General features: G+C 38.4%; 1 pseudogene; it reads right to left on the bottom strand.

Moving 5' to 3' along the window:
• Window positions 1–8,505: 8,505 nt before the first annotated feature.
• Window positions 8,506–9,972, bottom strand: LOC109389323 (ferritin light chain pseudogene; annotated as a pseudogene).
• Window positions 9,973–11,275: the final 1,303 nt, after the last annotated feature.

The following is an 11,275-nucleotide window of genomic DNA, read 5'->3' on the forward strand; positions in this document are numbered from 1 at the left end:
TTTCATCAGTCCTCATCTGGTCTCCAACTCTTACCATCTTCTGATTCCTCTCTTTAACTTCCCTTCTTTTATCTGCTTTGCTCTCTATTGCCCAAATTTTTGCAGAGGTCCCCAACTCCTCTCTTTCTATTATGCAGCAAAAACTCCCCTTCATTCTATCTTTAGGCCTCAGGCAAGAGATGACTGCCGGGGCCCACAATTTAGAGACCTCAGCTCTGGTCCTCTTCTGGCCACACCTCTCCACAGAAGTCAAGCTGTCAAGGGATGAAGGGGTGGAACTACCTTGATGCCGTGCCCCTTTGCCTTCTAGACTAGTTCTGCGGACCGGGGACACTAGATCCCTGTTTAAATGACCCTGAGCCAGATCCAAGAGGCTGTGCCACAGTGCCGAATATCCATTACAACCAGGGGAATTCAGAGTCTGGAAACTTCTAAGATCAAACCTGGCTTTCCAAGTTGTTATAAAGATACATTTGTCAAGGAAGAAGGGTAGTCATCTTATGTGATGGTTTGTACCTTGGTTTACAACTTAAATATATGGGCCTTTATTTGTATTCTTGCTTTGGGCCCTGAGGTTTTATCGTCAAGAGCTGGTCAGAATCACCAAAACCTATGCTCATTGGGCAGAGTATGTGGTCCCCTCTGAATGGGAGGGCTGATCCCTTGTTCCCCAGTGTCATGTTGAAGAAGAGCGGCTCATTCAAATAGTCTCTATGAGGAGTCCTGGAGACCCCTGGTGGAGGTGGTGTGTGCATGTGTGTGTGTGTGTGTGTGTGTGTGTGTGTAGGGCCTGAAGAGTGAGTGCTACTGAGTGTACATGCACTTTCAAAGCCCTTATACTCCTGCTCATACAAAGTATAATCATTTTTGGATTCCAGCTCTAATTAAGCCATTTAGTGAGTACACAGGTAAAGAATAGATTCTATAGGGAAGAGTAGGAGCTGGAGAGGAAGCTAGGAAAAGTTCTCTCAGGCAGTGGGATAAAGTTTATGACTGCATTTTGCTGGGCACCTCTGATGCCACCCAAATGCAGCTTGGTAGATAGCACGTATTGTACCACCAAGGCATTAAACCTGTTAGATCATGCACAACTTGTAAAAATCATCCAGGTAGGTAACTGATGTACCCCTGTGTCTCAATGGAGAAAGGATATCTGTATGTTTTCTTTAGGGAAAGGGAGTAATCTGCCTCCTGTTTCCCATCCATACACTGAGCTAATCACTGGGGAGAAGTCAAAAACAAAAAACAGGGCCAGCCGAGTGACACGGTGGTTAAAAGCTGGCTTGGGACGCCAGAGGGCCCCAGTTCGGACCCCACATATGAGGGCCAGTGACACTGCCCTCTACAGCTAAGATGCTGAACAACAGCTCAACCTGGAGCTGGGCTGCTGTGAGTCGCCGGCGATGGCGTAGGCTGCAGCCCCTGCTGCAGTGGGTTGCCATGGGCTACCGTGTGTAGCCAGCAGCCGCTGTGAGCGGCCGTCCAGAAGCCGGCGACTGATCTGCCTCGCCCAGGAAGAGCGCAATGATGGTGCCAACTTGGGCCAGTGAAGCAACTTCCTCCACAACTAGACTGAAGAACAAAAGGCAACTTGTCTGTTCCCCTTCCCCCAATTCCCCAGCGCTGTTCCCACCCCCCAATTCCCAATAAAAATCTTTAAAACAAACAAACAAACAAACACAAAGAAACAAAAATCTCAAACATCTACAAAACAAGTATTGGGATCATTTGTGTTGTGGGAACAAAGGAATAGAGTCTGTAACCATTATTCTTTTGAAAGTCCACTTAAGTTTCTCAGCAAAAAAAGCCAGTAAGAGTCACCAAAGGAAAGCTGACTGAGACTCTAGCCTCTGTGAGCCTGGAAGACCTGGAATGGGGTAGTGTCCCTTGGGAATAAAGACTAAGGTCAAATGTGTAATGTATTGAGCTATAAACTTCACATCATACCCTTAGCCAAGGGTAACACGGTAGGAGAGCGTCATCCTCCTTTAAAGAACCCCAGTAGCTAAAAAGTTGATCACAGATAATGGCAAGGACAGCAGAGGCAAAAACACTTCTTGAGTGCCGAAGACATTGTTGTCAGAGGACTTGTCCTTCAAATCCAGCTTCAGCTCGATGATACATGAGCAAGCAGTACCTGCTCCTCATACATAAGGATGTACATGCATTTCCCGGAGTAGGAAAATCTCCAAGAGGGACTTTGAACTTTCTGCTTGCCTGAGCATATGGTGTGCAAGCAATTAATTTGAATATTAAAATAGATATAGTCCTATATATGCTATAGGCTTATGAAATGGATATAGGAAGCAATCCGAATGGTACTCCAAATTTTCCCTCCCAAGGAATATCTCAGACCCCAAAAATTCATGTCACACTATCAGGAATCCCCATAGTCTTTAATATATTTTGTTAAGTCATTGGAGGCTTTCGTTGAAATGCAGGTGTTATCTCAATCATTGGTTAAACATGAGTTTGTTAAATTAATGTTCTATAGAGAAGAAGACAGCAGAATTCCAATATAGTAGATTGGTAGCAAAAAGAAACAAGTTTTATTTAAGTAGGAAAGCAGGAACAGGTATTTTTTTAAGTCCATTGTTGAACAGATAACAAACAGAAGGTACAGAAATCAAGTCTGAGAAATTTGGAGAAACAACGAATGATGTAATTGTTTTGTTGTCCTATTTTAAGTCTGTATCTTTTGCAGTCACACAGTTGTACCCAAAAAGATTCTGTAATTTTTACTGAGAATAAAAACCAACATGTAGATCTTGAGTCATAGATAAGGTCAAGGTTAAGTGTGCCTAGATGCCATGAGAAGCGATTGACATGTGGGTCAGTGGTGAAGTGGGGGTGTTTGGCAGACTAGGACACGAAAAGGAGGAAAAATTACAGAAAAATAATCATTAGCACAGTCTTTCCTTTCTTTGCCCAGTCACTGACTGCAAAACAACTTTGTTTTTTTCCAAATACTACAAGGAAGAAGAATATATTTGCATATTCTGTGTCTACCCAGTCACCAGAGAATACTGTTTATCCAAAACCATTCAGATTTCAGTCAAACCAGTGGCTAGACTTTAAAGGACATCATTGGCTGTAAGAGAAGTAACAGCTGATTTCACCAAAACCATCTTTACCTGCTTGAATTGACTTTCTAAACAAAGCCTGAGTTTTCAAACATCTGAGACAAGAAGACACTATTAATAAAAGCACATTTTTGAGAAATGTATCCTTGTGGCTTTCAAACCCTGGCTACACTTTAAAATCATCTGGAGAGCTTTTTAAAAAATATTGGTGCTTAGTCCCATCTCATAATAATTAAATGCAAATCTTTGGGAATAAACCTGGCCCTTGGTATTAAAACAAATGAACAAACAAATAAAATCTCCCCAGGTGATTCCAATGTGTAGCCAGGGTTTAGAAACACTGACTTGAAGAGCATCATTGTCTACATATTTGCATCTCCACTGGGACAAACAGATAACACTCAAGTTTCTGTTTTCCTAAGAACAGATAGAGTTGTTTCCAGGTGCGGTAGATTATACTATTTTACCACAATTCTTCCTTCCCTCCATCCCCTTGCCATTGCTTTCCTGTTGGTGGAATATGCTTTTCCACAGTATTGACTTCAAGTTCAGCTATGTGACTTCTTTTAACTAAAGAAATGTGCAAATGACACTTGTGCCAGTTTCAATCTAAAGCATTAAATGGCATGGCAATTGCCCACCATGATTCAGGGAGCTTTCCTCTTGCCCCATTAAGAGAGCAGGTAGCCATTAATCTTTCAAGCTGAATCCAGGAATGAAGCTATATGAAGTTTGATCCTGATCCGAGGTCTAGAGTCTCATTTCGTCCAGCTAAGCCAATCTGAATCTACCCAATATCAGGAAAACTGCAACAAATCTGTAACACTATGAGTATGAAATAAATTTTCTTGAAGTAACCCTGAGATCTTAGTTTTGCTGTTTTTAATCCAGCATTGGCATTGTTGCAGGGAAAAAAAAAAAGAAACAACGAATTCAAAAGTATTTCTCTATAAATAATCTATACATTAAGCATTATCTAGCAAATAATAGGTGCTCAATAAATATTTGCTAAGTTAATAAACTTTTATGTAGGGTTTGTTTAAATTTGATAACACAAAAATTAGAAATCTCCAGATTTTAAATTGTTTGGATCAAATTTAGTTGTTACATTAAAAAATAATGTAATCACTAGAGTTTAAATAAATTAAATGGATTGTATCTCTATTGCCTGCTAGTTATTCTGTTCTTTTATGAAGAAGATGCTTCGAATTGCTTTTTCTAGTAGCCAGATGGATCAGGTTTGTGGAAAGCATCTGTATACTTAGCAAATGTGTGTATATGAAGATCAACATTGTACTGACTTGGAAATATTACCTGCACTTCTAGGGTACAGGCAAATGTTCAGTTAAGATGCAGAGAATTGAATTTATCATTTAGAAATCTAGGTGTTGCGTCACTGAGCTATATTTGATCATTAATACTTAGAAATTATTAATAGCAATAAACAGATAATACTTCTTGAGCAGTAACTGAGTCAAGACAAAGAGTTAATGGATAAAAATCCTTCAAAATGTCTTATGTGATATATTAGGGAGTTACACTAACTCTTTGTGATATATTAGGAAGTTACCGAGAGTTGGATAAGCAATCATAAAAATCTTTGAAAGAGAAACTCTTGGTTAGAAAGCAAAAAATGTCTTAATTTAATTAAACTGTCTTTGGAACTCTCTTTGCCTTGATAAAACATACAGTAATTCACTTTAAAAAGTGTTTTAGTTCTTTTTAATAAACTCTCTTTATTTCTAAAATGTTTTCTTAATTTCTTTATCATAATTATAAATTATTTTATATCTGCTTTTTGATGATCCATCAGTGATTACTGAAGGGTTTATAAACATAAAATAGAGGTACTGAAAAAATTACCTTTACATTATGGGTAAAACCAGATAAAATTATGTTGTCTTGTTGAACAACTATGATGTTCACTTGAAATTAATATAATTTGTATGTTAGTTATATTTTTTAAATAAATTATCTTTTAAAAAAATTATGTTGTCACTTCCTCAAGTTTTGAGATTTATAAGAATGAATTAAATAAATGCAAAGAATATCCAAACTTTTTTAAACTATGAAACTGCCATTCATTTGTGATGCTATTTTATAGCAAAGGCAAAAATAGCATAGCAGAATAATACAAGAAATGATGTGTTCACACAAATGGGCTTTGGTGTCCAGGTGTCTTTGTAAAAAAAAAAAAAAAAGTATACTTTTACAGTATCTTGGGAACCAAGCTGATGCGCCACACATAATCCACAGTGTCACAAATGTCCTTAGTAAACCACATTCCCAACTGCAAAGCCTTCACACTTAATATAGCAGAATGTCACTCTGTGCTCACTGGGTTGCCAAAAAGTGCTAGCAAGGTTACCACTGTATCCACTATCTTCCCCCCTGAGATGGGAGAAAGGAGACAATTCAAATTAGGTATAAGGGAAGAAAGGAAGTAGGGTAGTGCATTTTGATCCTGAATATTTGTTTGAGCCTATCGTATTTGTTGGTTAAGTCTCATTCCATGCATAAATACGATTCTTGCATTGGACTTCTAAAATATAATAGGATGCTAAGATTCTCCTGCAGTCAATAAATGGTGGCCTATGACTAAATGTTATATTTCTCTTCCTTTCTTCATGTTTTCACATTTCTTTCACTCGCATTTATAGGTTACATACAAATGTATGGTGAATAAGTGCCAGATATAAATCCACAAATATTATAATACCAGAAAAGCTATCTTTTTATGAGGAATATATGTTTGATGAGACAAAGTCATAAGTCCAAAGGAGAAGGTCAAGTTAGCACTCAGCTGTAGGCAGCCCGGGGGCAATAAGGCATCCGGAAACGTTACTGATAAGGTGTAAGTTCTTTTAAGAAAGCACAGCCAGGCTGTTTTGTCCTTTTGTGAGATGGTAACTCCTAAAACTTCCCAATCATGGATTAGTCCAATAGAGACCACCTCAGAATTCCTGATACAGTAAAGGTAAGATCTGAGGCAGAAAAATTGTAGTACCTAAGAAAAGTTTATGGAAACAAATTGTGCTATTAAGAAATGGAGGAACCTAAAGCAATAACTTACATCTAATCAAAGAGATCAGCATTTAAAACAAGTGATGAGTGGAAGGAAGAGATGGTTAAAAGCAAAAATGGAGAAGTAGAATACTATTTATAGAACATATGTATATGTGTATTACTCGTAGGGCACATCATATGTATGCAAATTTTTAATGTTTGACTTGCCATGTTTTCAAGAATCTAGTGTTTCAAAAAAGGTTAAAAATGATATGGCAGATTCCTTGTAGACATGATTCTTAAATTAAAATGTTATAGAAGAGTGGTAAAACCGCCAGTCTTCAGGTTTTTTTATCTACATAACGGACAGATAGGGCTAGATAAAGTCTGAGTTCTGTTCAGTAGTACGTTGTGTGATTATTAAGTGAATAAGTAAGTAAATTACTTAATTAATGGATAAAGTTTATTAGGACCATTTCATAATGCCTGGTAAAAGAATTAGTCAGTCTAAGTACTCAGGGTCTCAAAAGACTATTTGCATGACATTCCAATAGGAACTAATGTTTTGTATGTTTTTCTTGGTCATATTACAAGATGAACTATACCGATTGGTCTGGTACAAAGAATTTCATGAGAGGACTATATGGCAGATTACTCCATATAAGTGTATGGAAATGTTTCCTATAACTTTTTACCATATATGGTACTCCATTGTCTGAATGTACCATCGTTTATTCAACCAGCCCTGTTCTACTGATGAACTTTTAGGTTATATTCAGTCTTTGCTATCACCATTCATGACACAAAGATTAATCACACAAAATTCTTTTTGAATTTTTGCCAATTTACATTTTGAATACATTTCTAGTAGTTAGATTACTGGACAAAAAGTATAAATGCCTATGTTTTATATTTTGATATTTAGAGAGATATGGAGTCATGTTCTAATTGTTTTCTTTACACCAGTACATTGTGTGTTTATATTTGTTATATTTGTTACTTAATATAAAAAATAATAAAATAAGCTAGTGTGTTCTTCTTCCTTATCCCTTCCCTTCTCACAATCTTCAAATTAAAAGTGATATAATTTTGTTTTCATTTGAAAGCCATGCAGCAATCAGCAGGCTTACTCTATTTTCTCAACGCTGTCTCTATTCCCCTTGGTTGAGGCTAATCTTTGTAGTATAGATGATAAAAGAGACAAGAAACATATCCATACACTTACAGGAGTAATTTACAACATATCTTATTAAGTAATGAAAGAGGGGTTTATAAGTAATTAAGGGGAGGATGTTTATGTATTCAAAAAGGAGTGATGGAAGAGAAAACCAAAAATCAATAATAATTGGCTCTGCAGATAGGGGAAAGGAACAATGTGAAAGGTGCAGAATAGAATCTGCAAGGCTTCCATGAATGTAAATTATTTCAGTTTTTATTTTGAACGCATGTAAATATATTTCATAACTTAAGAAGAAATAAAATTGGAGAAAAACTAATTGATAAAAAGTTGAAAACATTAAAACAAATAAACCTTATATATAAAGTTGGTGGCATAACCAAAAGAGAAAAACATTATTTCAAGTGACTTTAATGCATAGTATTAAATACATAGTTTCATTCTGTTGTTGTTTTGTTTTTTTTGTTTGTTTAGTGAGGGACCCAGCAAGCATATTCATTGTCAAAGAAATATGGAAATTCTTTAAAAAAATCTGGTTAAAAAGTAATATATAGTACGATTTTATTCTGTAAAAATGCAAATTATATATATGTATATTGACTTGGAAGTATATGGACTAAGATGTAAAAGGGGGTATCTCTGGGCATTGAGAACATGTGTTTCCATTTTCTTATTTTAGCTAATACATAGAATTTTCTAAACAGCTTTACTGGAGTATTATTTAGCTACAATAAAATTCACCTATTTTAAAATTAAATGTAGCATCTGAAGAGTTTTGGAAAATGTAGATCAGCATGTAACTTTTACTTTGGTCAACACATAGACTATTTTCCAGTCAAAAAATACCCTTGAGTCCTTTGAGAATCTACACTGTCACTCAACTCCTGACTTGGTGATTACCGATCAATTCCATCATTTTGACTTTTATAGAATTTAATTTAAATATAATCACCAGTATGTCATCTTTCGTGTTTTTTTTCACATAGTGTGATATTTTAGTTTGTCCGTGTTAACACCCATATCAGTAGTTAATTTCTCCTTATTGATGAGTGTTATTCCTTTGTGTGGCTACACAACAATTTGTTTATCCATTCATCAGATCACAGCATTTGAATTATTTCCATGTTTTTATGTTTGTTTTTGGCTGCTGCAAAAAGCTTTATTGTTTCAATTTGGTCCACGGCATGGGAGAGGGCCCCGGGGTGGTTAGAAGGCTGCCTAGCTGTTTCAGGGAGAGGCTCAGGCAGAAGCCCAACGCCAGGGGAATGCAGAGGGGCCCCTCAAAGGCCTCTGGGCTCCAAAGGCTCCTCGTCGTGCTTGAGGGTGAGCCTTTCGAAGAGACACTCGCCAAGCCCGACCTGGGGGCTGGCCAGCCTGCGNCAAAGGCTCCTCGTCGTGCTTGAGGGTGAGCCTTTCGAAGAGACACTCGCCAAGCCCGACCTGGGGGCTGGCCAGCCTGCGGAGGTTATCAGGTGGTCGCGCATCTTCTTGATGAGTTTCACCTCCTCATCTAGGACGTGGCTCTCCAGGAAGTCACAGACATGGGGGTCTGCGCGGGCAGAGCCCAGGGCATGCTGATCCAAAAGGGCCTGGTTCAGGTTCTTCTCCACGGTCATAGCAGCTGCCATGGCATCCTGAGTTTCACCCCACTCGTCTTGGGAAGGCTTCTGCAGGTCCCGGAAGAGGGCGCGACCGCCACGCTGGTTTGGCATCTTCAAGAGACGTTCTGCACCCTCCCGCTTCAACGCCAACTCACGGAAGAAGTGGCTCACGCCCTCCAGAGCCACATCGTCACCGTCGAAATAGAAGCCCAGAGAGAGGTAGGTGGAGGAGGCCCGCAGATGCAAGTTGACCAGGCGGTTGACGGCGGCCTCCACCTCGGTGGAATAATTTTGACGAACTTGGGAGCTCGTGGTTGCTCAGCAGTCAGGAGTTAAGCTCAAATAACACTGTTAGCTGGTCTCGGAGGCTGAGGATGGCGAGTTGGTTCTGAAGGTTGAGGCTGGAAAAGAGGTTGGAGGGTGGTCGGAGGCTGGAAGAAGGGGTGTCCCTGGGTCTGTTCCTTCCAAACACTGTTGAAGCAAGAGACAGATCCGGGGGACAGCCGAGGAAACTGGGTCCATGTTTGGCTAGTATGAATTATACTGCTTTGAACATTTAAATGTAAGTCTGTGTGTGGACATATATTTCTCCTGGATAAATACATAAGAATGAGAGTTCTTGAAATTTCTGGGTGATATGGTAAGTGTATGTTTAACTTCTTAAGAAAATGTCAAACTCTTTTCCAAAGAGACTATGCTATTTTCAATTCATATGTATAGAAATGTATGAGATTTCACATGTATTTAAAAAATTACATAAAGGGAAAAAACCTGCAGACTCTTATTCAAATACCAGTGGGACCATTCACAGTTAGACAAAATGCTCTGAGGTCCTTTGTGGCACTAAAAAAGAGAAATTCCCCTGATTTCCATCACAAAGTTCTGCTCCAGTTCCAAAGAGTTCTGGCTCTAGTCTCTGCACTGTAGTCCTCTATTCCTTTCTTTACCTCTCCACTTCTTTAATCTCCACTGTGGCTCTCAGTACCTCTGCAAAAGCTCTGCCTTTGTCTTGGTTTCCCCGGTCTGGGTTCTCACGCCTTTCTATCTGGCCACCCCATTTAGGTGGATTCTCTTCCATCCAGCTGTCTTCCACTGGATCTTCCATTTGATCGTGTGAACAACACCTCTTGGCAAATAGAAGTGGTTCCAACTAGGAGTTCCTTCTCTTTGAGGCACTGGAATCCCAGTTTTCAGGAACTACACGAGGGGCCCCTTCATCAGGAAAGTAACCAAGACTGTGCTTTTAACTATACTGCTCACAGTCATTTGTCTGAGTTTTAAAGCAAAAACTTAACTTTCTCTAGCACTTCACTTGACCCTGGAGAGTGTCTTACTTTCCCTTGGTGCCTATTCAAGGGGCTGCTAGCAAGTTACCTTCACTCCCTCTAGAGGGTGTTTTAGTCTGAATTTGGGGAACCTTGGTCTAGGCCCCAGGGTCTGCCCTATATACACTTCCCTTGAATTTTAGCAGTTCTTTTGAATTTACTGATGTTGGCCCAACTTCTCATGACTCCTGAAACATGTATTAAAAATTGCATCCAAATAGTGATCCTAGGATAACCTTAGAAAGTAAATTGAATTGTCCTGAATTCTATCACTAATGGACTTGTGTAACTAAAAGAAGAGAGGTGGATAGAAACTGTCCCATTTACTGAGCACTGCTAGGAGCGGGGCAGATTTCTGAAAGGCAGTGTACCTAGTGGCCAAGGGCCAAGGGAAAATAAGAAGTCCTTTATTTATTTATGTATGTATTTATGTATTTATTTATTAATTATGGCTCTATCACTTGCTAGCTTTGTGAGTCTTGGCAAGTTACTATAATCTTACTGAAATTTAGCTTCCTCATTTGTAAATGTAAATAGTCATAATCATCTCATGGGAATATTAAAGGACGAAATGAAATAATGTATTTAAAGTGATTTACCCAGGGCCTGACATATGATAAATATTCAACACATATAGCATATGGTATGACCTATTAATTTTAGTGTTCCTTTAATCTCCTCACATGCACAAAGAACATACTGTCTACATAATTAGAATTAATTTAGTGGTAGCTTGTTATTCTTGTATATGGTTCCCTGCAGAATGCAGAACTTACTAAGTGAAAGCTGTAGAGTCAGCCTCGTAGTGGTCTGTTTAGATGGCAGTGACTTCACAACTACAATGTTATTTTGTGTGGTGAAAAACAATTTATTGAAAATGAAGAAAAATGTAAATGATTCCTGTAAAGAAATTAAATTAATGTTAGGTACTAGAACACAGATGTTTTGTGTGCCATACCTATGCAACCATGTCATTAAATTCAAATCTTTAATTAACTGACATCTGTTTCTTGTTCAATTTTGAAATGATTCATTGAAACCATTTGCAGAAACAAGCACACTTGTGAAGAAAAAAAAAATGTT

The sequence above is a fragment of the Hipposideros armiger genome, unplaced genomic scaffold (assembly GCF_001890085.2).
Source record: "Hipposideros armiger isolate ML-2016 unplaced genomic scaffold, ASM189008v1 scaffold_229, whole genome shotgun sequence".
Taxonomy (NCBI): Eukaryota; Metazoa; Chordata; class Mammalia; order Chiroptera; family Hipposideridae; genus Hipposideros; species Hipposideros armiger.